Source organism: Heptranchias perlo, unplaced genomic scaffold, assembly GCF_035084215.1.
Source record: "Heptranchias perlo isolate sHepPer1 unplaced genomic scaffold, sHepPer1.hap1 HAP1_SCAFFOLD_54, whole genome shotgun sequence".
Taxonomy (NCBI): domain Eukaryota; kingdom Metazoa; phylum Chordata; class Chondrichthyes; order Hexanchiformes; family Hexanchidae; genus Heptranchias; species Heptranchias perlo.
This window is the reverse complement of record NW_027139559.1, coordinates 7062294-7089216: the sequence shown is the minus strand read 5'-3', so window position 1 is coordinate 7089216 and position 26923 is coordinate 7062294. Positions and strand designations below refer to the sequence as shown.

The 26923-nt window shown below is 42.9% G+C and overlaps 1 long non-coding RNA gene across 2 annotated transcripts in view; it reads right to left on the bottom strand.

Moving 5' to 3' along the window:
• Positions 1-26923, bottom strand: part of LOC137315164 (uncharacterized) — a 75313-nt gene that overhangs the window by 33783 nt on the left and 14607 nt on the right. For both annotated transcript variants that reach the window (XR_010961341.1, XR_010961342.1), the window contains exon 4: positions 22170-22265. This is a non-coding gene — a long non-coding RNA (uncharacterized lncRNA). The remainder of the gene's footprint in view (positions 1-22169; positions 22266-26923) is intronic.

The following is a 26923-nucleotide window of genomic DNA, read 5'->3' as shown; positions in this document are numbered from 1 at the left end:
TCAGAGTGTTTCTCCTCATGTGACACAAGGTCCTGCCTCACAGTTTGTTTCGGACAGAATATTGGTTGAATTCGAAATTCAGCAAAACAGATAGCTCCGTTCCCCCTGAGCAGTCTGTGTCCACGATGAAAATATACTCTGTCGATGACGTGGCGTTGTTCCTTGGTATGCAAAGTAATGAATGCAGTTGGAGAATGACCAATATGTTTCAGTTACTGAGTCAGGCAGGTAAAATGGGAAAAATAAAACGCAGATTTAAAGAAGATTTGCAGAAAGAACAAAAGTGGAGGAGAGGAGATGTCGGAATGAAGAGGAGGGGTGAATGTAAATGACATAAGTAGTGTAGCAAAGGTGGGTGAAGCACGGGGGTTGAAGGAGAAGAGAGGAGAGAAGAACAGCATTTTCCAGATGTACAATAAAGCGACATCAACACTAACACAAGAATTTTCACAGTGGGGTCTGTGTGCAGAGTGAGGTCTGTGTCCAGAGTGGGGTCTGTGTCCAGAGTGGGGAAAATGAACAAAATATTTTAGATACTGAGTCAGGCAAGTAAAATGGGAAAAATAAAAATGTCGATTTAAAGATGATTTGCAGAAAGAACTAAAGTGGAGAAGAGGAGTTTTGGGCAATGAAGAGGAAGGGGGAATGTAAATGACATAAGTAATGTATTAAAGGTGAGTTGAGCCACGGTGGTGAAGGAGATGTGAGGAGAGAGGAACAGCACCGAACAGATGTACAATAAAGCTCCGTCAACACTCACATAGAAATTTTCGGAGTGGGGCCTGTGTTCAGAGTGTGGTCTCTGAACCAATACAGGACTTACAGACTCTTTACCAATTAAGGACTTATTAAGGGCATCTTTACATTAACGGCACTAAATATTTTAACTCTGCACTTTACTTTTATCTCAGGTATTGAGGTCCCGGGGGTGAATGTTCATAGTGTTCCCCTCATGTGACAAAGGGCGGTGTCTCATTGTTTGTTCTGGATACAATTTTGTGAGAATTGCGCCTTCAACAAAACATAATTCTTCCTTCACCCTCATTACTTTCTGTCCCTTATGAAAATATATTCTGTCGATGAAGTGGCTTTGATGCTCGGAATCCAAAATAAGGAATTAAGTTAAAAACTGACCAAAGTCTTATATTTATGGAGAACAGAAACTAAAATGGTAAAAATAAAAAGCAGATTTACAGCATACTTAGAGAAAGAAATGAAGTGGAGGAGAGGAAGATTCGATGACGGAGATGAGGGGAAATGTAAATGAAATATGTCATGTTACAATAGTGTGTGAAGCCATGGGGGGTGAAGGAGAAGTGAGGGGAGAGGAACAGCATCGTCCAGATGTACAATAAAGTTTCCTGTACACGAACAAAGACATCTTCAGAATGGTGTCTGTGCTCTGAGTCGGGTCCGTGTCGAGAGTGGGGTCTGTGCTCAGAGTGGAGCCTGTATTCAGATTGGGGTCTGTGTTCAGTGAGTGGTCTGTGTTCAGAGTCTGGTCCTTATGCAGTGGTGGTTGGTATTCAGTGTCAGGCTTTGTTTGCAAATAGAGACCTCAGATCACTTTACAAAGAATTCGAATGCACGCAGAATGTGTGAGAGACTGCGGCTGAAAGAGAAAATGGAGGAAAAGCCTTTTGAAGAAATAGGTTTTCTTTTGCGTCCACATGATCGGCACCACAGAGCAACGCTGCAAATTCAGGGACTTTTAAAAATACCGGCTCTCACAGCTACATTGATAACACCGCCGACCACCCCGCTTCCTGTGGGCTCTGTGTTCACAGAGTGGGGACATTTTTCAGAGTGGGGACACTGTTCAGTGTCAGGCTTTGTTTTTAAATAGATATCGGAGATTACTATGCCAAGAATTCAACAGCGCGCAGAGTGTGAGGGAGAGACAGTGCGGGGTAAGGCGATAGGTGGAGAAAATAACATTGAAGAAACAGGTTTTAAATAGGTTTTTGACGGCACTTGAATGGCACCTTAGAACAACTTTATCAGTTCAGGGACTATTGAGGATGTCTTTCATTACTGGCACGAAATATGTTCGGGTGTGAGCAAAACATAACAATTCTACCTGAGATCTGTAGGTCTCATGGGTGAGTGTTCGGAATGTTTCTCCTCATGTGACACAAAGTCTCGTCTCACAGTTTGTTTTGGACAGAATATTGGTTGAATTCAAACTTCAACAAAACAGATACCTCCGTTGCCCCTGAGCAATCTGTGTCCCTTATGAAAACTCATTCTGTTGATGAGGTGACTTTGTTCCTTTGTATGCAAAGTAATCAATTCATTTGGAAAATGACCAAAATATTTCATTTACTGGGTCAGGCTGGTAAAATGGGGGAAATGAAAAGCAGATTTAAAAAGATTTACAGAAAGAACTAAAGTGGAGGAGAGGAGAATTCGGGGATGAAAAGGAGAGGAGAATGTCAACGAAATATTTAATGTTCGAAAGGTGGGTGGAGCCACGGGGGTAACGGAGAAGTGAGGAGAGAGGAACAGCATCGTCCAGATGTACAATAAAGCTCTGTCCACACTAACACAGGAATCTTCAGAGTCGGGTCTTTTTTCAGAGTGGGCTCTGTGTTCAGAGTGGGGTCTTTGTTCAGAGTGGGGTCTGTGTTCAGAGTGGGCTCTGTGTTCAGAGTGGGGTCTTTGTTCAGAGTGGGGTCTGTGTTCAGAGTGGGGACTGTGTTCAGAGTGGGGTCTCTGTTCAGAGTGGGTTCTGTGTCAGATTGGGTTCTGTGTCAGAGTGGGTCTGTTTTCAGAGTGGGTTCGATGCTAGAGTGGGTTCTGTGTCAGAGTGGGTCTGTTTTCAGAGTGGGTTCGATGCTAGAGTGGGTTCTGTGTCGGAGTGGGTCTGTTTTCAGAGTGTGTTCTGTGACGGAGTGGTTTCAGTATCATGGTGGGTTATGTCACAGAGTGGGTTCTGTGTCAGAGTGGGTTCTGTGTCAGAGTGGGGTCTGTCTCAGAGTGGGTTATGTCTCAGAGTGGGATCTGTGTCAGAGCGGGGTCTGTCTCAGTGTGTGTTCTGTCTCAGAGTGGGTTCTATGTCAGAGTAGGTCTGTGTTCAGAGTGGGGACTGTGTACAGTGTCAGGTTTTGCTTGTGAATAGATCTCTCAGATTGCTTTACAAAGAATTCAAATGCGTGCAGAAGGTGAGAGAGAGAGAGAGAGAGTGCGGGTTAAAGAGAAAGATGGAGGAAACACCTTGGAAGAAAAAAGGTTTTGAACAGTTTTTGACGGCTCTTGATTGGCCACTCAGAGCAACTTTACCAGTTCCGGGACTAATAAGGAAATCTTTCATTACTGGCATGAAATATGTTAGGCTCTGAACAACAAATAGCAATTTGACCTGAGATCGTTAAGTCTCAGTGGTGAATGTTCAGAGTGTTTCTCCTCATGTGACACAAGGTCCTGCCTCACAGTTTGTTTCGGACAGAATATTGGTTGAATTCGAAATTCAGCAAAACAGATAGCTCCGTTCCCCCTGAGCAGTCTGTGTCCACGATGAAAATATACTCTGTCGATGACGTGGCGTTGTTCCTTGGTATGCAAAGTAATGAATGCAGTTGGAGAATGACCAATATGTTTCAGTTACTGAGTCAGGCAGGTAAAATGGGAAAAATAAAACGCAGATTTAAAGAAGATTTGCAGAAAGATCAAAAGTGGAGGAGAGGAGATGTCCGAATGAAGAGGAGGGGTGAATGTAAATGACATAAGTAGTGTAGCAAAGGTGGGTGAAGCACGGGGGTTGAAGGAGAAGAGAGGAGAGAAGAACAGCATTTTCCAGATGTACAATAAAGCGACATCAACACTAACACAAGAATTTTCACAGTGGGGTCTGTGTGCAGAGTGAGGTCTGTGTCCAGAGTGGGGTCTGTGTCCAGAGTGGGGAAAATGAACAAAATATTTTAGATACTGAGTCAGGCAAGTAAAATGGGAAAAATAAAAATGTCGATTTAAAGATGATTTGCAGAAAGAACTAAAGTGGAGAAGAGGAGTTTTGGGCAATGAAGAGGAAGGGGGAATGTAAATGACATAAGTAATGTATTAAAGGTGAGTTGAGCCACGGTGGTGAAGGAGATGTGAGGAGAGAGGAACAGCACCGAACAGATGTACAATAAAGCTCCGTCAACACTCACATAGAAATTTTCGGAGTGGGGCCTGTGTTCAGAGTGTGGTCTCTGAACCAATACAGGACTTACAGACTCTTTACCAATTAAGGACTTATTAAGGGCATCTTTACATTAACGGCACTAAATATTTTAACTCTGCACTTTACTTTTATCTCAGGTATTGAGGTCCCGGGGGTGAATGTTCATAGTGTTCCCCTCATGTGACAAAGGGCGGTGTCTCATTGTTTGTTCTGGATACAATTTTGTGAGAATTGCGCCTTCAACAAAACATGATTCTTCCTTCACCCTCATTACTTTCTGTCCCTTATGAAAATATATTCTGTCGATGAAGTGGCTTTGATGCTCGGAATCCAAAATAAGGAATTAAGTTAAAAACTGACCAAAGTCTTATATTTATGGAGAACAGAAACTAAAATGGTAAAAATAAAAAGCAGATTTACAGCATACTTAGAGAAAGAAATGAAGTGGAGGAGAGGAAGATTCGATGACGGAGATGAGGGGAAATGTAAATGAAATATGGAATGTTACAATAGTATGTGAAGCCATGGGGGGTGAAGGAGAAGTGAGGGGAGAGGAACAGCATCGTCCAGATGTACAATAAAGTTTCCTGTACACGAACAAAGACATCTTCAGAATGGTGTCTGTGCTCTGAGTCGGGTCCGTGTCGAGAGTGGGGTCTGTGCTCAGAGTGGAGCCTGTATTCAGATTGGGGTCTGTGTTCAGTGAGTGGTCTGTGTTCAGAGTCTGGTCCTTATGCAGTGGTGGTTGGTATTCAGTGTCAGGCTTTGTTTGCAAATAGAGACCTCAGATCACTTTACAAAGAATTCGAATGCACGCAGATTGTGTGAGAGAGTGCGGGTTAAAGAGAAAATGGAGGAAAAGCCTTTTGAAGAAATGGGTTTTCTTTTGCGTCCACATGATCGGCACCACAGAGCAACGCTGCAAATTCAGGGACTTTTAAACATACCGGCTCTCACAGCTACATTGATAACACCGCCGACCACCCCGCTTCCTGTGGGCTCTGTGTTCACAGAGTGGGGACATTTTTCAGAGTGGGGACACTGTTCAGTGTCAGGCTTTGTTTTTAAATAGATATCGGAGATTACTATGCCAAGAATTCAACAGCGCGCAGAGTGTGAGGGAGAGACAGTGCGGGGTAAGGCGATAGGTGGAGAAAATAACATTTAAGAAACAGGTTTTAAATAGGTTTTTGACGGCACTTGAATGGCACCTTAGAACAACTTTATCAGTTCAGGGACTATTGAGGATGTCTTTCATTACTGGCACGAAATATGTTCGGGTGTGAGCAAAACATAACAATCCTACCTGAGATCTGTAGATCTCATGGGTGAGTGTTCGGAATGTTTCTCCTCATGTGACACAAAGTCTTGTCTCACAGTTTGTTTTGGACAGAATATTGGTTGAATTCAAACTTCAACAAAACAGATACCTCCGTTGCCCCTGAGCAATCTGTGTCCCTTATGAAAACTCATTCTGTTGATGAGGTGACTTTGTTCCTTTGTATGCAAAGTAATCAATTCATTTGGAAAATGACCAAAATATTTCATTTACTGGGTCAGGCTGGTAAAATGGGGGAAATGAAAAGCAGATTTAAAAAGATTTACTGAAAGAACTAAAGTGGAGGAGAGGAGAATTCGGGAATGAAAAGGAGAGGAGAATGTCAAAGAAATATTTAATGTTCGAAAGGTGGGTGGAGCCACGGGGGTAACGGAGAAGTGAGGAGAGAGGAACAGCATCGTCCAGATGTGCAATAAAGCTCTGTCCACACTAACACAGGAATCTTCAGAGTGGGGTCTTTGTTCATAGTGGCACCTGTGTCAGAGTGGCTTCTGTCTCAGAGTGGGTCTGTTTTCAGAGTGTGTTCGATGTCAGAGTGGGTTCTGTGTCAAAGTGGGTTCTGTCTCAGAGTGGATTATGTCTCAGAGTGGATTATGTCTCAGACTGTGTTCTGTGTCAGAGTGGGTCTGTTTTCAGAGTGGCTTCTGTGTCAGAGTGGCTTCTGTCTCAGAGTGTGTTCTGTGTCAGAGTGAGTTCTGCCTAAGAGTGGGTTATGTCTCTGAGTGTGTTCTGGGTCAGAGTGGGGTCTGTCTCATAGTTGGTTATGTCTCAGAGTTTGTTCTGTGTCAGAGTGGGGTCTTTGTTCAGAGTGGGTTCTGTGTCAGCGTGGGTCTGTTTTCAGTGTGTGTTCTGTGTCAGAGTGGGTTCTGTCTCAGAATGGGTTCTATGCCAGAGTATTTCTATGTTCAGAGTGGGGACTGCGTTCACTGTGGCATATGTGTTCAGATTGGGCTCCATGCGCAGAGTGGTGTCCGTGTTCATAGTGGCGTCCGTGTTCAGTGTGGGGTTCGTGCCCAGAGTGGGGTCCGTGTCCAGAGTGGGTTCCGAGTCCATAGTGGGGGCAGTGTTCAGAGCGGGGGCAGTGTTCAGAGTGGGGGCAGTGTTCAGAGGGGGGCAGTGTTCAGAGTAGGGGCAGTGTTCAGAGTGGTGTCTCTGTTTTTGCGGGGATTGTGTTCAGAGTGGGGTCTGTGTTCAGTGTCAGGCTTTGTCTGTAAATAGATATCTCAGATTGCGAAACAAAGAATTCAACTGCGTACAGAAGGTGAGAGAGAGAGAGAGAGAGAGAAAGAGAGTGCGGCTGAAAGAGATAGATGGGGAAATACCTTGGAAGAAAAATGGTTTGAACCGTTTTTTTGAAGGCACTTGAGTGGCACCTGAGAGCAACTTTACCATTTCCGGGACTAATAAGGACATCTTTCATTACTGGCACGAAACATGTTAGGCTCTGGACTCCAAATAGCAATTTGACCTGAGATCTTTAAGTCTCAGGGTTGAATGCTAAGAGTGTTTCTCCTCATGTGACACAAGGTCCTGCCTCACAGTTTGTTTCGGACAGAATATTGGTTGAATTCGAAATTCAACAACACAGATATCTCCGTTGCCCCTGAGAAAACTGTGTCCCTTACGAAAACGTATTCTGTTGACGAGGTGGCTTTGTTCCTTGGTATGCAATGTAAGCAATTCAGTTGGAAAAGGACCAAACAGTTTCAATTACTGAGTCAGGCTGGTGAAATGGAGAAAATAAAAAGCAGATTTAAAGAAGATTTGAAGAAATAACGAAAGTGGAGGAGAGGAGAATTCGGAATGAAGAGGAGGGGGAATTTAATTGACATACATAATGTTCCAAAGTTGGGTGGAGCCACGGGGGTGAAGGAGAAGTGAGGAGAGAGGTACAGCATCGTCCAGATGTACAATAAAGTTCCGTCAACATTAAAACGGGAATCTTCAGAGTGGGGTCTGTGTCCGGAGTGGGGTTTGTGTTCAAAGTGGGGTCTTTGTGCAGCGTGTTCTTTGTTTAGAGTTGTATCTTTTTTCAGAGTGGGGTCTGTGTTCAGAGTGGGGACTGTATTCAGAGTGGGGTCTGTGTTCACAGTGTGGTCTGTGTTCACAGTGGGGTGTATGTGTTCAGAGTGGGGTCCATGTTAACAGTGGGGCTAGTGTTCAGAGTGGTGTCTGTGTTCAGAGTGGGGCCTGTGTTCAGAGTGGGGTCTGTGCACAGACCCCACTCTGAACACAGGCCCCACTCTGAACACAGGCCCCAGAGTGGGGTGAATGTGTTCAGAGTGGGGTTAGTGTTCAGAGTCGGGTTTGTGTGCAGAGTTGGGTCTGTGTTCAGAGTGGGATTTGTGTTCAGAGTGAGGTCTGTGTTCAGAGTGGTGCCTGCGTTCAGAGTGGGGTCTGTGTTCAGAGTGGTGACTGTGTTCAGAGTGGGGTCTGTGTTCAGAGTGGGGTCTGTGTTCAGAGAGCTGTCTTTCTTCAGAGTTGTGTCTGTGTTCACAGTGGGGTCTGTGTTCACAGTGTGGTCTGTGTTCACAGTGGGGTGTATGTGTTCAGAGTGTGGTCCATATTAACAGTGGGGCCTGTGTTCAGAGTGGTGTCTTTGTTCAGAGTGGTGTCTTTGTTCAGAGTGGTGCCTGTGTTCAGAGTGGGGTCTGTGTTCAGAGTTCGGTCTGTGTTCAGAGTGAGGTCTGTGTTCAGAGTGGTGTCTGTGTTCAGAGTGGGGTCTGTGTTCAGAGTTCGGTCTGTGTTCAGAGTGAGGTCTGTGTTCAGAGTGGTGTCTGTGTTCAGAGTGGTGTCTGTGTTCAGAGTGGTGCCTGTGTTCAGAGTGGGGTCTGTGTTCAGAGTTCGGTCTGTGTTCAGAGTGAGGTCTGTGTTCAGAGTGGTGTCTGTGTTCAGAGTGGGGTCTGTGTTCAGAGTTCGGTCTGTGTTCAGAGTGAGGTCTGTGTTCAGAGTTCGGTCTGTGTTCAGAGTTCGGTCTGTGTTCAGAGTGGTGTCTGTGTTCAGAGTGGTGTCTGTGTTCAGAGTGGGGTCTTTGTTCAGAGTGGTGTCTTTGTTCAGAGTGGTGTCTTTGTTCAGAGTGGTGCCTGTGTTCAGAGTGGTGTCTTTGTTCAGAGTGGCGCCTGTGTTCAGAGTGGGGTCTGTGTTCAGAGTTCGGTCTGTGTTCAGAGTGAGGTCTGTGTTCAGAGTGGTGTCTGTGATGAGAGTGGTGTCTGTGTTCAGAGTGGTGTCTTTGTTCAGAGTGGTGCCTGTGTTCAGAGTGGGGTCTGTGTTCAGAGTTCGGTCTGTGTTCAGAGTGAGGTCTGTGTTCAGAGTGGGGTCTGTGTTCCGAGTTGAGCCTGTGTTCAGAGATGGGCCTGTGTACCGACTTTGGTCTGTGTTCAGAGTGGAGTCTGTGTTCTGAGTGGAGTCTCTGTTCCGTGTGTGATCTGTGTTCACTGTCAGTTTTTGTTTATCAATCAACAACTCAGAATAATTTATAAAGGATTCAACTGCCTGCATACTATGTGAGAGAGTGCAGCTTGAAGCGATAGATGGAGGCAAAGCTCTCTGAACAAATTGGTGTGCAAGCAGCTTTTGAAGGCACTTGCAGACACCTTACAGCCTCTTTACCAATTCAGCATATATTAAGGACACCTTTACATTAATGGCACTGAAGAGTTCAAGGCCTGAAGTCCGCACAGTAATATTATCTCGGGTATTTAGTTCCCAGGGGTGAATGTTCACAGTGTTCCCCTCCTGTGACACAGGGCAGTGTCTCAAAGATTGTTCTCGATACAATTTTGTCAGAATTACGCCTTTTACTGAACAGAATTCCTCCCTCCCCCTGAGCAAGCTTTGTCCCGTATGGAAATATATTCTGTCGATGAGGTGGCTTTGTTGCAAGGAATCCAAAGTAAGGAATTAAGTTGAAAACTGACCAAAGTATTATATTTACAGAGAAAAGCAATTAAAATTGAGAAAATTAAAAGCAGGTTTACCACATACTTAGAGAAAGAAGTAAAGAGGAGGAGAGGAAGTATCAATGAACAAGACGAGGGGCAAATGTAAATGAAATATGTAATGAAACAAAGATGGGTCGAGCCAAGGGGTGGTGCGGGGTGAAGGAGAGGAACAGCACCGTCCAGATTTTCACTAAAGTATCCTGTACACTAACAAAGACATCTTCAGAATGGAATCTGTGTTAAGAGAGGGGCCTCTATTCACAGTATGGCCCTTATGCAGTGGTGGTCAGTATTCAGTGTCAGACTTTGTTTACAAATAGATACCTCAGATTACTTGACAAAGAATTCGACTGCACGCAGAACGTGGGAGAGTTTGCGGGTTAAAGAGAAAATGCAGGAAAAGCGTTTTGAAGAAATAGGTTTTCATTTGCTTGAACGTGAGCGGCACCACAGAGCAACGCTGCCAATTCAGGGACTTATAAAGAACACCGGCTCTCACAGCTACCTTGATTACACCGTCTCCCACCCCGCTTCCTGTGGGCTTTGTGTTCCCAGAGTGGGGATGGTTTTCAGAGTGGGGACAATGTTTAGTTTCGATCTGTATTCATGTGTCAGAATTTGATTTTGAATAGATATCGGGGATTGCTTTACAAAGAATTCAACAGCGCGCAGAGTGTGTGGCAGGGATAGTGCGTGTTAAGGAGATAGGTGGAGAAAATAACATGGAAGAAACTGGTTTTCAATAGGTTTTTGTCGGCACTTGAATGTATCTTAGAACAACTTTATCAGTTCAAGGTCTATTGAGGATGTCTTTCATTACTGGCACGAGACATGTTCGGGTCTGAGAAAAACACATCAATTCTAACTGAGATCTGTAGGTCTCAGGGGTGAATGTTCAGAGTGTTTCTCCTCATGTGACACAAGGTCCTGCCTCACAGTTTCGGACAGAATATTGATTGAATTCGAAATTCAACAAGACAGATAGCTCCGTTCCCCCTGAGCAATCTCTGTCCCGCATGAAAATATATTCTGTCGATGACGTGGCTGTGTTCCTTGGTATGCAATTTAAAGAATTCAGTTAGAAATTGACCAAAATGTTACAGTTACTGAGTCAGGCAGGTAAAATGGGGAAAATAAAAAGCAGATTTAAAGAAGTTTTGCAGAAAGAATTAAAATGAAGGAGAGGAGAATTCGGAATGAAGAGGTCTGGGCAATGTCAATGACATAAGTAATGTTCCAAACGTGGGTGGAGCCACGGGGGTTGAAGGAGAAGTGGGGAGAGATGAAAGTATCGTCCAGATGTAAAATAAAGCTCTGTCGACACGAACACAGGAATCTTCAGAGTGGGGCCTGTGTTCAGACTGGGATTTGCGTACAGTCTGATGACGATGTGTTGATTAGACTCTATGTTCAGAGTGGGTCCTGTGTTCAGACTGGGCAGTATGTATTCAGAGTGGGGTCTGTGTTCAGAGTGGGCAGTATGTATTCAGAGTGGGGCCTGTGTTCAGATTGGTGTCTTTGTTCAGAGTGGGGTCTGTGTTCCGACTTTGGTCTGTGTAGAGAGTGGTGTCTTTGTTCTGAGAGGAGTCTGTGTTCCGTGTCGGATCTGTGTTCAGTGTCAGGCTTTGTTTATAAATAGATACCTCAGACTAATTTAAAAAGGATTCGACTGCTTGCAGAATGTGTGAACAAGTGCGGCTTAAAGAGATAGATGGAGGCAAAGCTCTTTGAACAAATGGGTTTCAAAACAGCTTTTGAAGGCACTTGCAGACACCTTAGACCCTCTTTACAATTAAGGACATTTTAAGGGCATATTTTCATTCCTGGCACTAAATATGTTGAGGCCTGAACTCCGCACTGTAATTTTATCTCTTTATTTAGCTTCCAGGGGTGAATGTTAATAGTGTTCCCCTCCTGTGACACAGGCCCGAGTCTCATAATTTGTTGTCAACACAATTTTATGAGAATTAAGCCTTTAACTGAACAGAATTCCTACTTCCCCCTGAGCAATCTCTGTCCCGTATGGAAATATATTCTTTCCATCAAGTGGCTTTGTTGCTAGTAATCCGAAGTATGGAATTAAGTTGAAAACTGACCAAAGTGTTATGTTTATAGAGGAAAGCAACTAAAATGGGGAAAATAAAAGCAAATTTACAGCATACTTAGAGAAAGAAGTAAAGTGGAGGAGAGGAAGATTCGATGAGGAAGAGGAAGGGGAAATGTAAATGACATAACTAATGTTACAAAGATGGGTCGAGCCAAGACGGTGGGGCGGGGTGAAGGAGAAGTGAGGGGAGAGGAACAGCATCGTCCAGATGTGCAATAAGGTTTCCTGTGCACTATCAAAACACATCTTCACTTTGGGGCCTGTGTTCAGAATATGGCCCTTATACAGTTTCGGTCTGTATTCATTGCTTGTAAATAGATATCGGAGATTGCTTTACAAAGAATGTGAGAATGTGAGGGACAGACAGTGCGGGGTAAGGAGATAGGCAGAGTAAATAAGTTTGAAGAAACAGGATTTAAATAGATTTTTGATGGCACTTGAATGGCACCTTCGAACAACGTTATCAGTTCAGGGACTATTGAGGATTTATTTTATTACTGGCACGAAATATGTTCGGGTCTGAGCAAAACATAACAATTCTACCTGAGATCTGTAGATCCCAGGGTTGAATGCTGGGAACGTTTCTCCTCGTGTGACACAAAGTCCTGTCTCACAGTTTGTTATGGACAGAATATTGGTTGAATTCGAACTTCTACAAAACAGATACCTCCGTTGCCCCTGAGCAATCTGTGTCCCTTATGAAAACGTATTCTGTTGATGACGTGGCTTTGTTCCATTATATGCAAAGCAAGCAATTAATTTGTAAAATGACCAAAATATTTCAGTTACTGGGTCAGGCTGGTAAAATGGGGAAAATAAAAAGCAGATTTAAAGAAGATTTACAGAATGAACTAAAGTGGAGGAGAGGAGAATTCGGGGATGAAAAGGAGAGGAGAATGTCAATGACATATGGAATGTTCCAAAGGTGGGTGGAGCCACGGGGGTGAAGGAGAAGTGAGGAGAGACGAACAGCATCGTCCAGGTGTACAATAAAGAGAGCAACAGCATCGTCCAGGTGTACAATAAAGCTCTGTCAACACTAACACAGAAATCTTCAGAATGGGGTCTGTGTCCAATGTGGGATCTGTGTTCAGAGTGGGGCCTGTGTTCAGAGTGGTGGCTTTTTTCAGAGTGAGGTCTGTGTTCAGCGTGGGGTCTGTGTTCAGAGTGGGGTATATGTGTTCAGAGTGGGGTATATGTGTTCAGAGTGGTGTCTGTGTTCAGAGTGTGGTATATGTGTTCAGACTGGTGTCTGTGTTCAGTGTGCTTTGTCTTTGTTCAGAGTGGTGTCTTTGTTCAGACGGGTGCCTGTGTTCAGAATGGGGTGTATGTGTTCAGAGTGGGGTGTCGGTGTTCAGAGTGAGGTCTGTATTCAAAGTGGGGCCTGTGTTCAGAGTGAGCTCTCTGTTCAGAGTGGGGCCTGAGTTCAGAGTGGGGTTTTTGTTCAGAGTGAGGTCTGTGTTCAGAGTGGTGTCTTTTTTCAGAGTGAGCTCTGTGTTCAGAGTTGGGCCTGTGTTCAGAGTGCTGTCTTTGTTCAGAGTGGGGTCTGTGTTCAGAGTGGGGTCTGTGTGCAGAGTGGGGTCTGTGTTCAGAGTGTGGTCTGTGTTGTGAGAGGATTGAGGTGTTCCGTGTGGGGTCTGTGTTCAGTGTCAGGCTTTGTATATCAATCGATAACTCAGAATAATTTATGAAGGATTCAACTGCGTGCATACTGTGTGAGAGAGTGCAGCTTAGAGAGATAGATGGAGGCAAAGCTCTCTGAACACATTGGTTTTAAAGCAGCTTTTGAAGGCACTTGCAGACACCTTACAGCCTCTTTACAATTCAGGATATATTAAGGGCATCTTTTCATTCGTGGCACTAAATATTTCAAGGCCTGAACTCCTTACAGTAATTTCATCTCGGGTATTTAGTTCCCGGGGTGAATGTTCAAAGTGTTCCCCCATGTGACACAGGGCGGTGTCTTATAGTTTGTTCTGGATATAATTTTGTGAGAATTAAGCATTTAACTAAACGGAATTCCTCCTTCCCCCTGAGCAATCTCTGCCCCGTATGAAAATATATTCTGTCGATGAGGTGGCTTTGTTCTTTGAATGCAAAGTAAGCAGTTCATTTGGAAAATGACCAAAATTGTTCGGTTACTGAGTCAGGCAGGTAAAATGGGGAAAATAAAAAGCAGATTTAACGAAGATTTACAGAAAGAACTAAAGTGGAGGAGAGGAGAATTGGGGGATGAAGAGGAAGGAAGAATGAAAATGACATATGTAATGTTCCAAATGTGGGTGGAGCCACGGGGGTGAAGGAGAAATGACGAGAGAGGAACAGCGTCGTCCAGATGTACAATAACGTTCTTTCTATACGAACACAGAAATCTTCAGAGTGGGGTCTGTGTTCAGAGTGGGTCTGTGTTCAGAATTGTGTCTGTGTTCAGAGTGAGGTCTGTTTTCTGAGTGTGGTCTGTCTTCAGAGTGGAATCTGCGATCAGTGTGGGGTCTGTTTTCAGAATGGGGTCTGTGTTCAGTGTGGGGACTGTATTCAGAGTGGGATCTGCCTCAGAGTGTCTCTGTGTTCAGAGTGGGGAATGTGTTCGCCGTGGGGTCTGTGTTTAGTTTGGGGTCCGTGCTCAGAGTTGGGTCCGTGCTCAGAGTGGGGTTCGTGCTCATTGTGTGGTCTGTGTTCTGAGTGGTGACAGTGTTCAGAGTGGTGTGTATGTGTTCAGAGTGGTCTCTGTGTTCAGAGTGTTGTCTGTGTTCAGAGTGTTGTCTGTGTTCAGAGTGGTGTCTGTGTTCAGAGTGGTGTCCTGTGTTCAGAGTGGGGTGTATGTGTTCAGAGTGGTGTCTGTGTTCAGAGTGTGTCCTGTGTTCAGAGTGTTGTCTGTGTTCAGAGTGTTGTCTGTGTTCAGAGTGGTGTCTGTGTTCAAAGTGCGGCCTGTGTTCAGAGTGTGTCCTGTGTTCAGAGTGGTGTCTGTGTTCAGAGTGGTGTCTGTGTTCAGAGTGGTGTCCTGTGTTCAGAGTGGGGTGTATGTGTTCAGAGTGGTGTCTGTGTTCAAAGTGCGGCCTGTTTTCAGAGTGTGTCCTGTGTTCAGAGTGGTGTCTGTGTTCAGAGTGGTGTCTGTGTTCAGAGTGGGGTGTATGTGTTCAGAGTGGTGTCCTGTGTTCAGTGTTGTCTGTGTTTAGAGTGGTGTCTGTGTTCAGATTGTTTTCTTTGTTCTGAGAGGAGTCTGTGTTCAGTGTCGGATCTGTGTTCATTGTCAGGCTTTGTTTTTAAATTGATACCTCAGACTAATTTATAAAGGACTCATCTGCTTGCATAAAGTGAGAGAAAGTGCGTCTTAAAGAGAAAGATGGAGGCAAAGCTGTCTGAAGAAATTGGTTTTAAACAGCTTTTGAAGGCACTTGTTGACACGTTCGAGCCACTTTACAATTCAGGACATATGAAGGACATCTTTACATTACTGGCACTAAATATTTTTAGGCCTCATCTTCGCACAATAGTTTTATCTCAGCAATTTACGCCCCAGGATTGAATGTTCATTGTTTTCCCCTCATGTGACACAGGGCGGTGTCTTATAGTTTGTTCTGGATACAATTTTGTGAGAATTGCGCCTTGAACTAAACAGAATTCCTCCTTCCCCCTGAGCAATCTCGATATATTCTTTCGATGTTATTAGGAACCAGATTAAGGAATTAAGTTAAAAACTGACCAAAGTGTCATATTTACAGAGAAAAGCAAATAAAATGGTGGAAATAACAAGCAGATTTACAGCATACTCAGAGAAAGAAATAAAATGGAGGAGAGGAAGGTTCGATGAAGAAGAGGAGGGGGAAATCTAAAGGACATAAGTAATGATACAAAGCGGGGTGAAGCCACGGGGGATGAAGGAGAAATGAGGGGAGAGGAACAGCACCGTCCAGATGTACAAAAAAGTTCCCTGTACACTAACAAAGACATCTTCAGAATGGAGTCTGTGTTCAGAGAGGTGTCTCTGTTCAGATTATGGCCCTAATGCAGTGGTGGTCGGTATTCAGTGTGAGGCTTTGTTCATGAATAGATACCTCAGATTACTTTATGAGGAATTCGATTGCACGCAGAATGTGGGAGAGAGAGAGAGAGAGCGGGTTAAAGAGAAAATGGAGGAAAAGCCTTTTGAAGAAATAGGCTTCCTTTTGCGTGCACATGATCGGCACCACAGAGCAACGCTGCCAATTCAGGGAATTATTTAGAACACCGGCTGTGATAGCTACATTGATTACACCGTCTCCCACCCCGCTTCCTGTGTTCCCAGCGTGGGGATAGTTTTCAGAGTGGGGACAATGTTCAGTTTCGGTCTGTGCTCAGTGTCAGGCTTTGTTTGTAAATAGATATCGGAGATTACTTTGCAAAGAATTCAACATCTCGCAAAATGTGATGCAGAGGCAGTGCGTGGTAAGGAGATAGGCGGAGAAAATAATTTTGAGGGAACAGGTATTAAACAGGTTTTAAGCATGTTTTTGAAGGCACTCGAAAGGCACCTTAGAGCAACTTTATCAATTCAGGGACTATTAAGGATATCTTTCAATACTGAAGCGAAATATACACGGGTCTGAGCTCCACATAGCAACTTTATCTGAAATCTTTAGTCCCAGGGCTGAATGTTCTGTCGATGAGGTGGCTTTGTTGCTTGGGATACAAAGGAAGGAATTGAATTGGAAAATGACCAAAATGTTTAAGTTACTGGGACAGGCAGGTGAAATGGGGAAATAAAAAGCAGATTTAATGAATATTTACAGAAAGAAGTAAAGTGGAGGAGAGGAGAATTCGGGGATGAAGAGGAGAGGGGAATGTAAATGACATATGTAATGTTCAAAAGGTGGGTGGAGCCACGGGGGTGAAGGAAAAATGAGGAGAGAGGAACAGCATCGTCCAGATGTACAATAAACCTCTTTCTATACGAACAGAGAAATCTTCAGAGTCGGGTCTGTGTTCAGAGTGGGTCTGTGTACATAATTGGGTCTGTGTTCAGAGAGGGCTTTGTGTTCGGAGTGTGGTCTGTGTTCTGAATGTGGTCTGTGTTGTGAGTGGAATCTGCGATCCGTGTGGGGTCTGTTTTCAGAATGGGGTATGTGTTCAGTGTGGAGACTTTATTCAGAGTGTGTTCTGCTTCTGAGTGTTTTTGTGTTCAGAGTGGGATCTGTGTTCAGGGTGCGGCCCGGTTCAGAGTGCAGCCCATGTTCAGAGTGCGGCCCGTGTTCAGAGTGAGGCCCGTGTTCAGGGTCCGGCCGTGTTCAGGGTCCGGCCGTGTTCAGGGTCCGGCCCTGTTTATAAATGGGTAACTCAGAGGAGTACTCGAGAGCAAAATGCTCAATTGGTGGAGGGCGAATTTCAGGGGGATGAGAACGGTTCTGCCCGGGTAAATTGGAATCAAAGAGTGGCAGGCAAAACTGTAATTGAATAATGGGTAGCCTTTCAAGTGGAGATGAATCAGGTACAGTCTAGATACATTCCCACGAGGGGGAAAGGTAGGGAAACTAAGGCCAGATCTCCCTTGATGACGAAGAAATAGTGAGTTAAATGAAGCAGGGAAAAAAGGGGGCGTATGACAGATGTCAGGTTGATAATGCAAGTGAGAATCAGGCTGAATGTTAAAAGTTCAGAGTGGAAGTGGAAATGGAAATGAGAGGGGCAAAGAGAGAATAGACTGGCAGCTAATCCGGGACGATATTAACCGTCACTTGATCAAGTGGGGATTAATTAAGGAAAGCCAGCACGGAATTGTTAAAGGACAATCGTGTTTAACGAACTTGATTGAGTTATTTGATGAGGTAACCGAGAGGTTTGATAAGGGCAATGCGGTTGATGTTGGGTATATGGACTTCCAAAAGGCGTTTGACAAAGTGTTGCATAATAGGCTGTCATCAATGTTGAAGCCCCATGGGATTAATGGGGCAGCAGGGATTCACTAAGTGACAGCAGAAAGAGAATAATGGTGAACGATTTTTTTTTGGACTGGAGGGCTGTACAGTGGTGTTCCCCAGTGGTCGGTACTGGGACCACAGCTTTTTTGATATATGTTAATGACTTGCACTTGGGTGTGTCGGGCAGAATTTCAAAATTTGCAGATGAAACAAAACTTGGAGGTGTCGTGAACAGTGAGGAGGATAGTAATAGACTTCAAGAGGATATAGACAGCTTGGTGGACTGTGCGGACACGGGACAGTTGGAATTTAACGCAGAGAAGTGCGAAGTGATACAATTTTTTGGAAAGAACGAAGGGAGGCAGTATGAATGGAAGGGCACAATTCTAAAAGCCGTTCCAGATCAGAGAGATCTGGGGGTATATGTGCACAAATCTTTGAAGGTGGCAGGGAAGGTTGAAGATGCGTTTTAAAAAGCATACGGGCTCCTGGACTTTATAAATAGAGACACAGAGTACAAAGTATGGAAGTCATGATGTACACAGTCATGATAAAACACAGGTTCGGCCACTACTGGAGTATTGTGCCCAATTCTGGGCACGGCACTTTAGGAAAAATGCAAAGGCCTTAAAGAGGATGCAGAAGAGATTTACTAGAATGGTTCCGTACATCATGTTTCATTGTATTACTGTTCTGGGAATTTACCATCCCCTCCTCGCTGCTGTTTCTGCTTCTGGTCCGACTCGATATCCAGCTATTAATTGTATAACGCGTGTGTCACAAATTACTGTTCTTGTCATTTACCATTCCATCCCCTTCTATTGGTGTCGCTGGTAATTCTCTTTATCTCGCTATTAATTCTATAAACCATGATTCAATGTATTACTTTTCTAGTCATTTATTGTGCCCGCCTAACTGCTCTCGGTGTCACTGGAAATTCTCGATATCTAGCTATTAGTTCTACACACCATAACGCACTTTATGAACGTTCCAGTCATTTACTGTGCCCGCCTAACTGCTCTCGGTGTCCCTGGTAAGTTTTATATCCAGTTATTAATTATGGTGTTTAACTGTACGACTGTTGTTCCCGCTTCCTGTCTGCTCATCGCTGATGATGCTATTGTTGATCAGTCTCTATATCCAGCTATTAGTTTTTGAACTATCTTTCACTGTATTACTGTTCTCGTCGTTCATTGCCCCATCTTCACTTCTCCTGGAGTTCCTGATAAGCCTGCATGTGTTTATGGAATTTTACGGACGTAAGATCTAATTACGATGCTTACTGGGAAGTCTCGATATTCAGAAGGGGTTTTCTGGATGGGAGTTGGGGCGTGCAATTAAGGGAGCTCCTGTTACTTACCCATATTTATATGAGATTTCTGGAAATGAGATATAATTGCGGGGCTCTCTTGGTAATTATCTAAATCTATATCGGATTTTCATGAATTGATATGCAATTATAGAATCTCCCGTTAAGTGTTTATATCTAGACGATTTTCCGGCATAGTAAATGTAATTGCAGGAACCCCCCATAAGTCTCCATATCTAGATGGGTTTCCAGGATGGGAGATGTAATTACGGGTTCTGCTGGAAAATCCCGATAACCCCATTGGGTTTCCTGGATGGGAGATGAAATTACGGGGTATCCTGGTACATGTCTGCATCTATACGTGGCTTCCGGATTGTAAAATATAATCAGAGGGTCTCCTTGAAAGTCTTTACATCTCGGTGAAATTTCTGAGATGGAGGATATAATTACCGGTCTCCGAGTAAGTCTGTATATTAATGTGGGTTTTGCAGGATGGGAGATGGGATCACGGGGTCGCCTGCTAAGCATGCCCAGCTACACAGGGTATTCCGGGTGGGAGATGCAATTAAGGGGCCTCCTAGTAACTCTTCATATGTAAGTGGGCATTCCGGGTTTGCCAATTCAGTGTCAGTAAATACAGGATGTTCCTGAGTGAGTGTCAGTATTTACAGGATGTTCCTGAGTGAGTGTCAGTATTTACAGGATGTTCCTGAGTGAATGTTGGTATTTACAGGATGTTGCTGAGTGAGTGTCAGTATTTACAGGATGTTCCTGAGTGAGTGTCAGTATTTACAGGATGTTCCTGAGTGAATGTTTTTATTTACAGGATGTTCCTGAGTGAATGTTGGTATTTACAGGATGTTCCTGAGCGAGTTTCAGTATTTAAAGGATGTTCCTGGGTGAGCGTTAGTATTTACAGGGTGTTCCAGAGTGAGTGTCAGTTTTTACACGATGTTCCTGAATGTGTCTGTATTTACCGGATGTTCCTTCGCGAGTGTCAGTTTATACACGTTGTTACTGAGTGAGTGTCAGTATTTCCAGGATGTTCCTGTGTGAGTGTCAGTATTTAAAGGAAGATTCTGCGTGAGTGTCAGTATTTCCAGGATGTAGCTGAGTGACTGTCATTATTTTCACTCCGTTCATTTAGAATTGCGTCAACTGGATCAGTTGGTAACCGTCGCACTTTGTCAAGAACTCAGTGATCGCAGTGTTCGGTCTGTGAACAACAATGGAGAAAACTAAACACATTATCGACCTTCCATCCGGGCGGCTCCATTTCCTCTAATACCAAACGGCTGACGCCTCCTGTGAGCCACGCTATCAAATACCTTCTGAAAACCCATATATACCGCATGTGTTACAATCCATTGACCTTTATAGTCACGTCTCAACAAATCTGTATCGAATTAGTCTAATTAAATGTTAAATGTCTAAAATGTATCCGTTCCAGCCTTCCTCGAATCATAAAAGTTCACTAATACGAACTGAAATTACTGCTTCGAGCAGTTTGCCCACAATTGAGTGGACTAATTGGTCTCTCGTTGACGAGTTGACCCCTCCCTTCCTATTTTAACAGAGACTTTACTTGGTCTCCTTCAGTCCATCTGGATATTTTTGATAACAATTGTGTTATCAAAATTTTGCGGGTTGAAAAATTATGATCAAAGTCCCTCCAATCTCCTCACTGACTTCCTTTAACACCCTCGGGTGAGTTATCTCTGGGCCCAGTGACATATCCACCTCGGCTATTAAATTCAGATCCAAATCCTTCTCTACTGTTATCTCCAACGTTGGATCTTCAGCCTCCTCTGTTGCAACAAAATGTAACTTCCGCCAACATTTTTAGAAACTAAGGGAAATACTTTGTATCTCCCCAAATCGTCTTCCACCACAACTATTTCCCCCCAGTTTCCTCTATCTCATCTCCACTGCTTGCTGGCCTGCAAAACCCATCAACAATTGTGATATTTCCCTTCCTATTGCATAACTGAGTACATATTGATTCTACCTTCAAATAGCTCCCTGGAACTTCCTTCTGTTCTAAACCTCTCCGCCTCTCTCGTCTCCTTTAAGACGCTCCTTAAAACCTACCTCTTTGACCAAGCTATTGATCACCCATCCTCATACCTCATTATGCGACTTGGTGTCAAATTGATAATCGCTCCTCTGGAGTGCCTTGGTCATTTTACCCCGTTTAGTTGCTATATGAATGCAAATTTGTTGATGTTGTTGTTCCAGCTCTGTCATAGAAACATTTATTGATTCTGGCCTCCTCTCCCCTCAAAACGTTATAACTAGAAACATTTCACCCTGTCCTGTGAAAACCAAGGCCCTGTTGTACAGACACTACATCACACATCTCATGATTCTGATTTTCCAAACGTGTTTTGAATGTTTTGTAGATTCACAGAAATAACACACAATCTGAACTCCAATTCATTGGAATGTTGACCCTTTATCGTTTTTCTTCGCTTTTAATATCAAGTTACTTCTTTTGTCACTACTTCAAAACCTCCTTCAATTTTCCTGCTAATAACTTTTCACTATTTCATAAATTTTCTGTTCCTGCTTCAACAGTTTTATTATTTCCACTCTCTAGTCTCAGATCGAGATATTTCACACACTCCAGTCCCATCAGGTGAAACCCTCCCACTGCTCCATGTACCCAGTCTGTCAAACCATTGTTGTTTGTCCCTTTCCTTCGTTCTGAACTCACCCGAGTGTCCCAAGAACATGAACCCTTCCCTCCTGCTCCAGCCCTGCAGTCGCACATTGACCTGCCTCATATTTTCCTCCTTAAGTGTCCCAGTGCAAAGCAATCCAGAGATCACCAAATTGAGGCCTTGTGTTTCAGTATAGAGCTTAAATCTTAATATTCCCTGTATAAACCTAGTTCTATCCGTGTTAGTACTTCCTACCATGAATATATTATGCTATTCTTTACTCCCCAGAGACGGTCCCATCTGTTCCAGAATGTTGTTCTTTATGGCACTAGGGAGGCAGCTTAACATTTGCGACATGCTCATGGCTTCAGAAGAGTCTCCCTGTACCCCTGACTAGAAAATCTCCCAGCACTATCGCTCTCCAATTCCTGTGCCCCACCTGCCTCTCCCCCCTCCCCCACTCGGGCTGCCCCGCACTGCTCCCTGTTTTCACATTGTTACTCAGGAGGACCATCCTGAGTCACTCTTTCTATCCCTCTTATCGTCCCGAACACCAGGTATCTATTGGACAGTTCCAATAATGAGGTCACTCCACCTATGACTGTACTGCCCCTCTGGATGGTCACTCACTTCCCTCTATCTACATAGTATCTGCTCGGTTTCCTCTTCCTGTGTGAGCGGCAGGTTCTTGCTCGTGATTTGGACCCTTTTTCAGGACACAATTGATATTTAAAGATTGTTCTGAACCTACCGGTGTCTATTCTCATTCTTGTTGATGATGTTGGATCTTCTCCCCTATTTGGACCTTCAGCCATGGTGGTAACAGGCGTTCCAAGTTTCTGATGCTCTGTAATAAATATATTAATCGGAGGGTTAGACTGAAATATTGAAATGAGAGGGATAAAACGTCGCCTCGTTAAACGTGATACCAAATCCCTCCTCGCCCAACAGTACAACAGCTGTTAGCTCTGGAATCGAGAATTTCCCGACTGTTCGGATCAACTCTCCACATCAGGTGCGGCACAGACTGCTGCCCAGTGAAACCCAATGAGCCCCGCTGATCTCCACAACCCAGTTCAAGACGGCCGAGATTCTGCACTGGGAGCACCAATTGGTAAGATTTACTCACAGTGCAGGCCAGCACCCCGACTTATTCCTGAGGTCGTGAATATTCTGGAGGGCAAACTGGAGCGAGGTGATGAATTACCTTCACTCGGTATTTCCCAGTCTGGCGCTATTGTATTTTCTTATTCACAGATTTGTTTGAATATTTTTGTTTGTTGAGTTTTGATATTAAATTCTGGTGTTTTATGAACCTGATATCTATCTACATACACAATATCGAGCTGGGTGGGATTTCTCTGCTCTCTATGCGTAGTGACATTGCCCGTGTGATCATGGAGATGTGTTTTGGTTGGTGCTTCTATTTGAATATATTTATCATATCTCTCATGGTATCAGCACCTGAATAATGAGCACTGTAGGAGGTGAGGAATTTTACACCGTTCTACTAATATTAACACGAATGTATAATGTTATGAATCGTGTAACTTTAAACAGGTGCTGCACATTTATTTTTGTATTATTTTTAGGGGTCTTACAATCTCAGAAAACACCACAAATATACAAGTTGTAGATTTGACGGCTGTTTTACAATCATGATTCCACATTGTGTGTGCCTCGCTGTGTGTGCGCAAAGGCAAGAGCAACCAATCAAACTATCAGTCACACTGTGGAAATGTAAAAGAGATTAAAATCGTTCTGTAATTTCTTCAAACTATAGTTGAAGTTATTCTCTAGCTTAAATGTGCAACCTAGTTTGATACCTTGTAAGTTGTAGTTATCGATTGTGTCAGTCACGCTGACACTCGTGTAATAAACGGACAACAGAAACAAAAATTACATTTACTTCTACACTAATTACATTAGTGTAATCAAACACAAGATTAACTTGTGCAGTTACTTTTAATATAAAGATTAGTGATGGAGCTTCCTCCCTTTTGGTAATGTCAGTGTTTACCATGTATCTAAAGATTAATGTTGGACCCTCCTCCCTATTGCTAATTTGTGTAGTTACTTTTCATGTAAAGATTAGTGGTAGGACCTCCTCCCTATTGCTAATTTGTGTCGTTAATTTTCATGTAAAGATTAGTGATGGGACCTCCTCCCTATTGGTAATTTCAGTCGTTACTTTTTATATAAAGATTAGTGATGGACAATCCTGCTTGGTGGTAATTTCAATCGTTACTTTTTATATAAAGATTAGTCATGGACACTCCTGACTAGTGTTAATTTCAGTAGTTACGTTTTTTTATACAGATCAGTGATGGCCCCTCCTCCCTGTTGGTAATTTTAGTATTTTTTTCTTTTACAAAGATTAATGATGGACCCGCCGAGCTGTTGGTAATTCCAGCAGTTACTTTATTTAAAAAGATGAGTGATGGAGCCTCCTACCTGTTGGTAATTTCAGTAGTTTCTTTTTATATTGAGATTAGTGATGGACACTCCTAATTGGTGGTAATTTCAGTAGTTATATTTTTGGCTGGAGTTTTGTAATGGGACCTCCCGCCTGTTGCTAATTTCAGTAGTTACCTTTTTTAAATAAAAATAACTGATAGGGCCTCCTGTCAATTGGTAATTTCAGTTGTTACTTTTGGTATAAAGATGTGATTGTTCCTCCTGCCTCGTGGTAATTTCAGTAGTTACTTTATATATAAAGATTCGCGATGGACACTCCCACCTGGTGGTAATTTCAGTAGTTACTTTTCATATGAAGATAAGTGATGGACCCTCCTCTCTGTTGGAAATTTCAGTAGTTTTTTTCTTTAACCAAGATTAGTGATGGACACCCTAGCTGTTGGAAATTCCAGTATTACTTTTTTAAAAAAGATTAGTGAAGAACCTTCCTAACTGTTGTAAATTCAGTCGTTGCTTTTTATATAAAGATTAGTAATGGACATTCCTGCCTGGTAGTAAATTCAGTAGTTACTTTTTATATAAAATTAGTGATGAACCCTCCGACCTGGTCGTAATTTCAGTGGTTACTTTTTCTATAAATATAATTGATGGACCCGCCTACCTGTTGCTAATTCCAGTAATAACTTTATTCAAAAAGATTAGTGATGGACCTTCCTCCCTGTTGTAAATTCAGTAGTTGCTTTTCATATAAAGATTTGTGGTTGACCCTCCTGCCTGTTGGTAATTTCAGTGGTTAGTTTTTATATAAAGATTAGTGATGGACCCTCCTACCTGTTGGTAATTTCAGTAATTTCTATTCTTTATAAAAAATAGAGATGGATCCAACTACCTCGTGGTGATTTCAGCAGTTACGTTTGTTTTCTCAAGATGAGTGATGGACCCTCCTGCCTGTTGGTAATTTCAGTGGCTGCTTTTTTTATAAAAAATAGCGTTGGACCCGACTCCCTGGTGTGAATTTAAGTAGTTACTTTTGAACAAAAGATTAGTGATGGACTCTCAACCCTGATGGTAAATTCAGTCGTTTCCTTTCATGTCAAGATTTCTGATGGACACTGCCACCTGGTGGTAGTTTCAGTAGTTATTTTTTTCGGTGAGGATAAGGGATGGGACCTCCTGTTGGTTGGTAATTTCAGTCGTTACTTTTTTACGGAAAGGTGAGTGATGGACCCTCCGACCTGTTGGTAATTTGGGTTGTTACTTTTTATATGAGGATTAGGGATGGACCCAACTACCTGTTGGTAATTTCAGTAATTACTTTTTAAACAAAGATTGGAAATGGACTCTCATACTTGTTGGTAATTTCAGTACTTTCTTTTTTTATAAACATTCCCTTTTGGCAATTTGAGTTGCAACTTTTTATATAAAGAGTAGTGATGACCCTTCCTACCTGCGGGTAATTTCAGTTGTCACCTTTTTATATAAAATTAGTGATGGGGCGTCCTGACCGTTGGGAATTTCAGTGCTTACTCTTTATATATCGATTAGTGATGGACCCTCTTACCTGTTGGTAATTTCAACAGTTACTTTTTTAGGTAAATATTAGTGATGTGGTCTCCTGCCTTTTGATAATTTCAGTCGTTACTTTTTATGTAAAGATTAGTGACAGGGCCTCCTGCCTTTTGGTAATTTCAGTGGTTAGTTTTTATGTGAAGATTAGTGACGGGGCCTCCTGCCTTTTGGTAATTTCAGTGGTTAGTTTTTATGTAAAGATTAGTGACGGGGCCTCCTGCCTTTTGGTAATTTCAGTGGTTACTTTTTTATATAAAGGCTAGTGATGGGACCCTCATACCTGCTGGTAATTTGACTCGTTCCTTTTTATATAAAGATTCGTGATGGTCCCTCCTGCCTGTTGGTAATTTCAGTGTTTACTTTTTATATAAAGATTAGTGATGGACACTCCTTCCTGTTGGTAATTTGAGCTGTTACTTTTTATATTAAGATTCGTGATGGACCTTTCTCCCTTTTGTAATTTCAGTGGTTTCTTTTTATATAAAGATTAATGATGACCCCCCCCACCTGTGGGTAATTTCAGTCGTTACTTTTTCAAATGAAATTAGTGATGGACCCTCCTCCATGTTGGTAACTTCAGTGGTTACTTTTTACATAAAGATTAGTGATGGACCCTTCTCCCTGTAGATAATTTGTGTGGTTAATTTTCATGTAAGTATTAGTGATGGACCCTCCTAACCGTTGATCATTTCAGTAGTTACTTCTATATCAAGATTAGTGACCGACAATCCTACCTGGTGGTGATTTCAGTGGTTAATTTTTAAGGTAAAGATTAGTGATGGAACCCTCATAATTACTGGTAATTTCAGTAGTTACTTTTTGTATTATCATAAGTGATGGACCCTCCTACCTGGTGGTAATTTCAGTATTTACGTTTTATATAAAGATAAATGATGGCCCCTCCTCCCTGTTGGTAATTTGAGTTGTTACGTTTTATATAAAGATTATTGACGGACCCTCCTCCCTGTTGGTAATTTCATTAGTTACTTATTTATATAAAATTAGTGATGGGGCCCACTGCCTTTTCGTGATTTCACTTGTTACTTCTTATACAAAGATTAGTGAGGACCCTCCTACCTGTTGGTAATTTCAGTAGTTTATCTTTTTTTGTAAAGATTATTGATGGACCCTCCTGCCTGTTGGTAATTTCAGTAGCTGCTTTTTATATAAAAAATAGCGTTGGACCCGACTGCCTGGTGTGAATTTAAGTAGTTACTTTTGAACAAAACATTAGTGATGGACTCTCAACCCTGATGGTAAATTCTAAACAATTTTACAACACCAAGTTATAGTCCAGCAATTTTATTTTAAATTCACAAGCTTTCGGAGGCTACCTCCTTCCTCAGGTGAACGATGTGGAAAATTTCCACATCGTTCACCTGAGGAAGGAGGTAGCCTCCGAAAGCTTGTGAATTTAAAATGAAATTGCTGGACTATAACTTGGTGTTGTAAAATTGTTTACAATTGTCAACCCCAGTCCATCACCGGCATCTCCACACGATGGTAAATTCAGTTGTT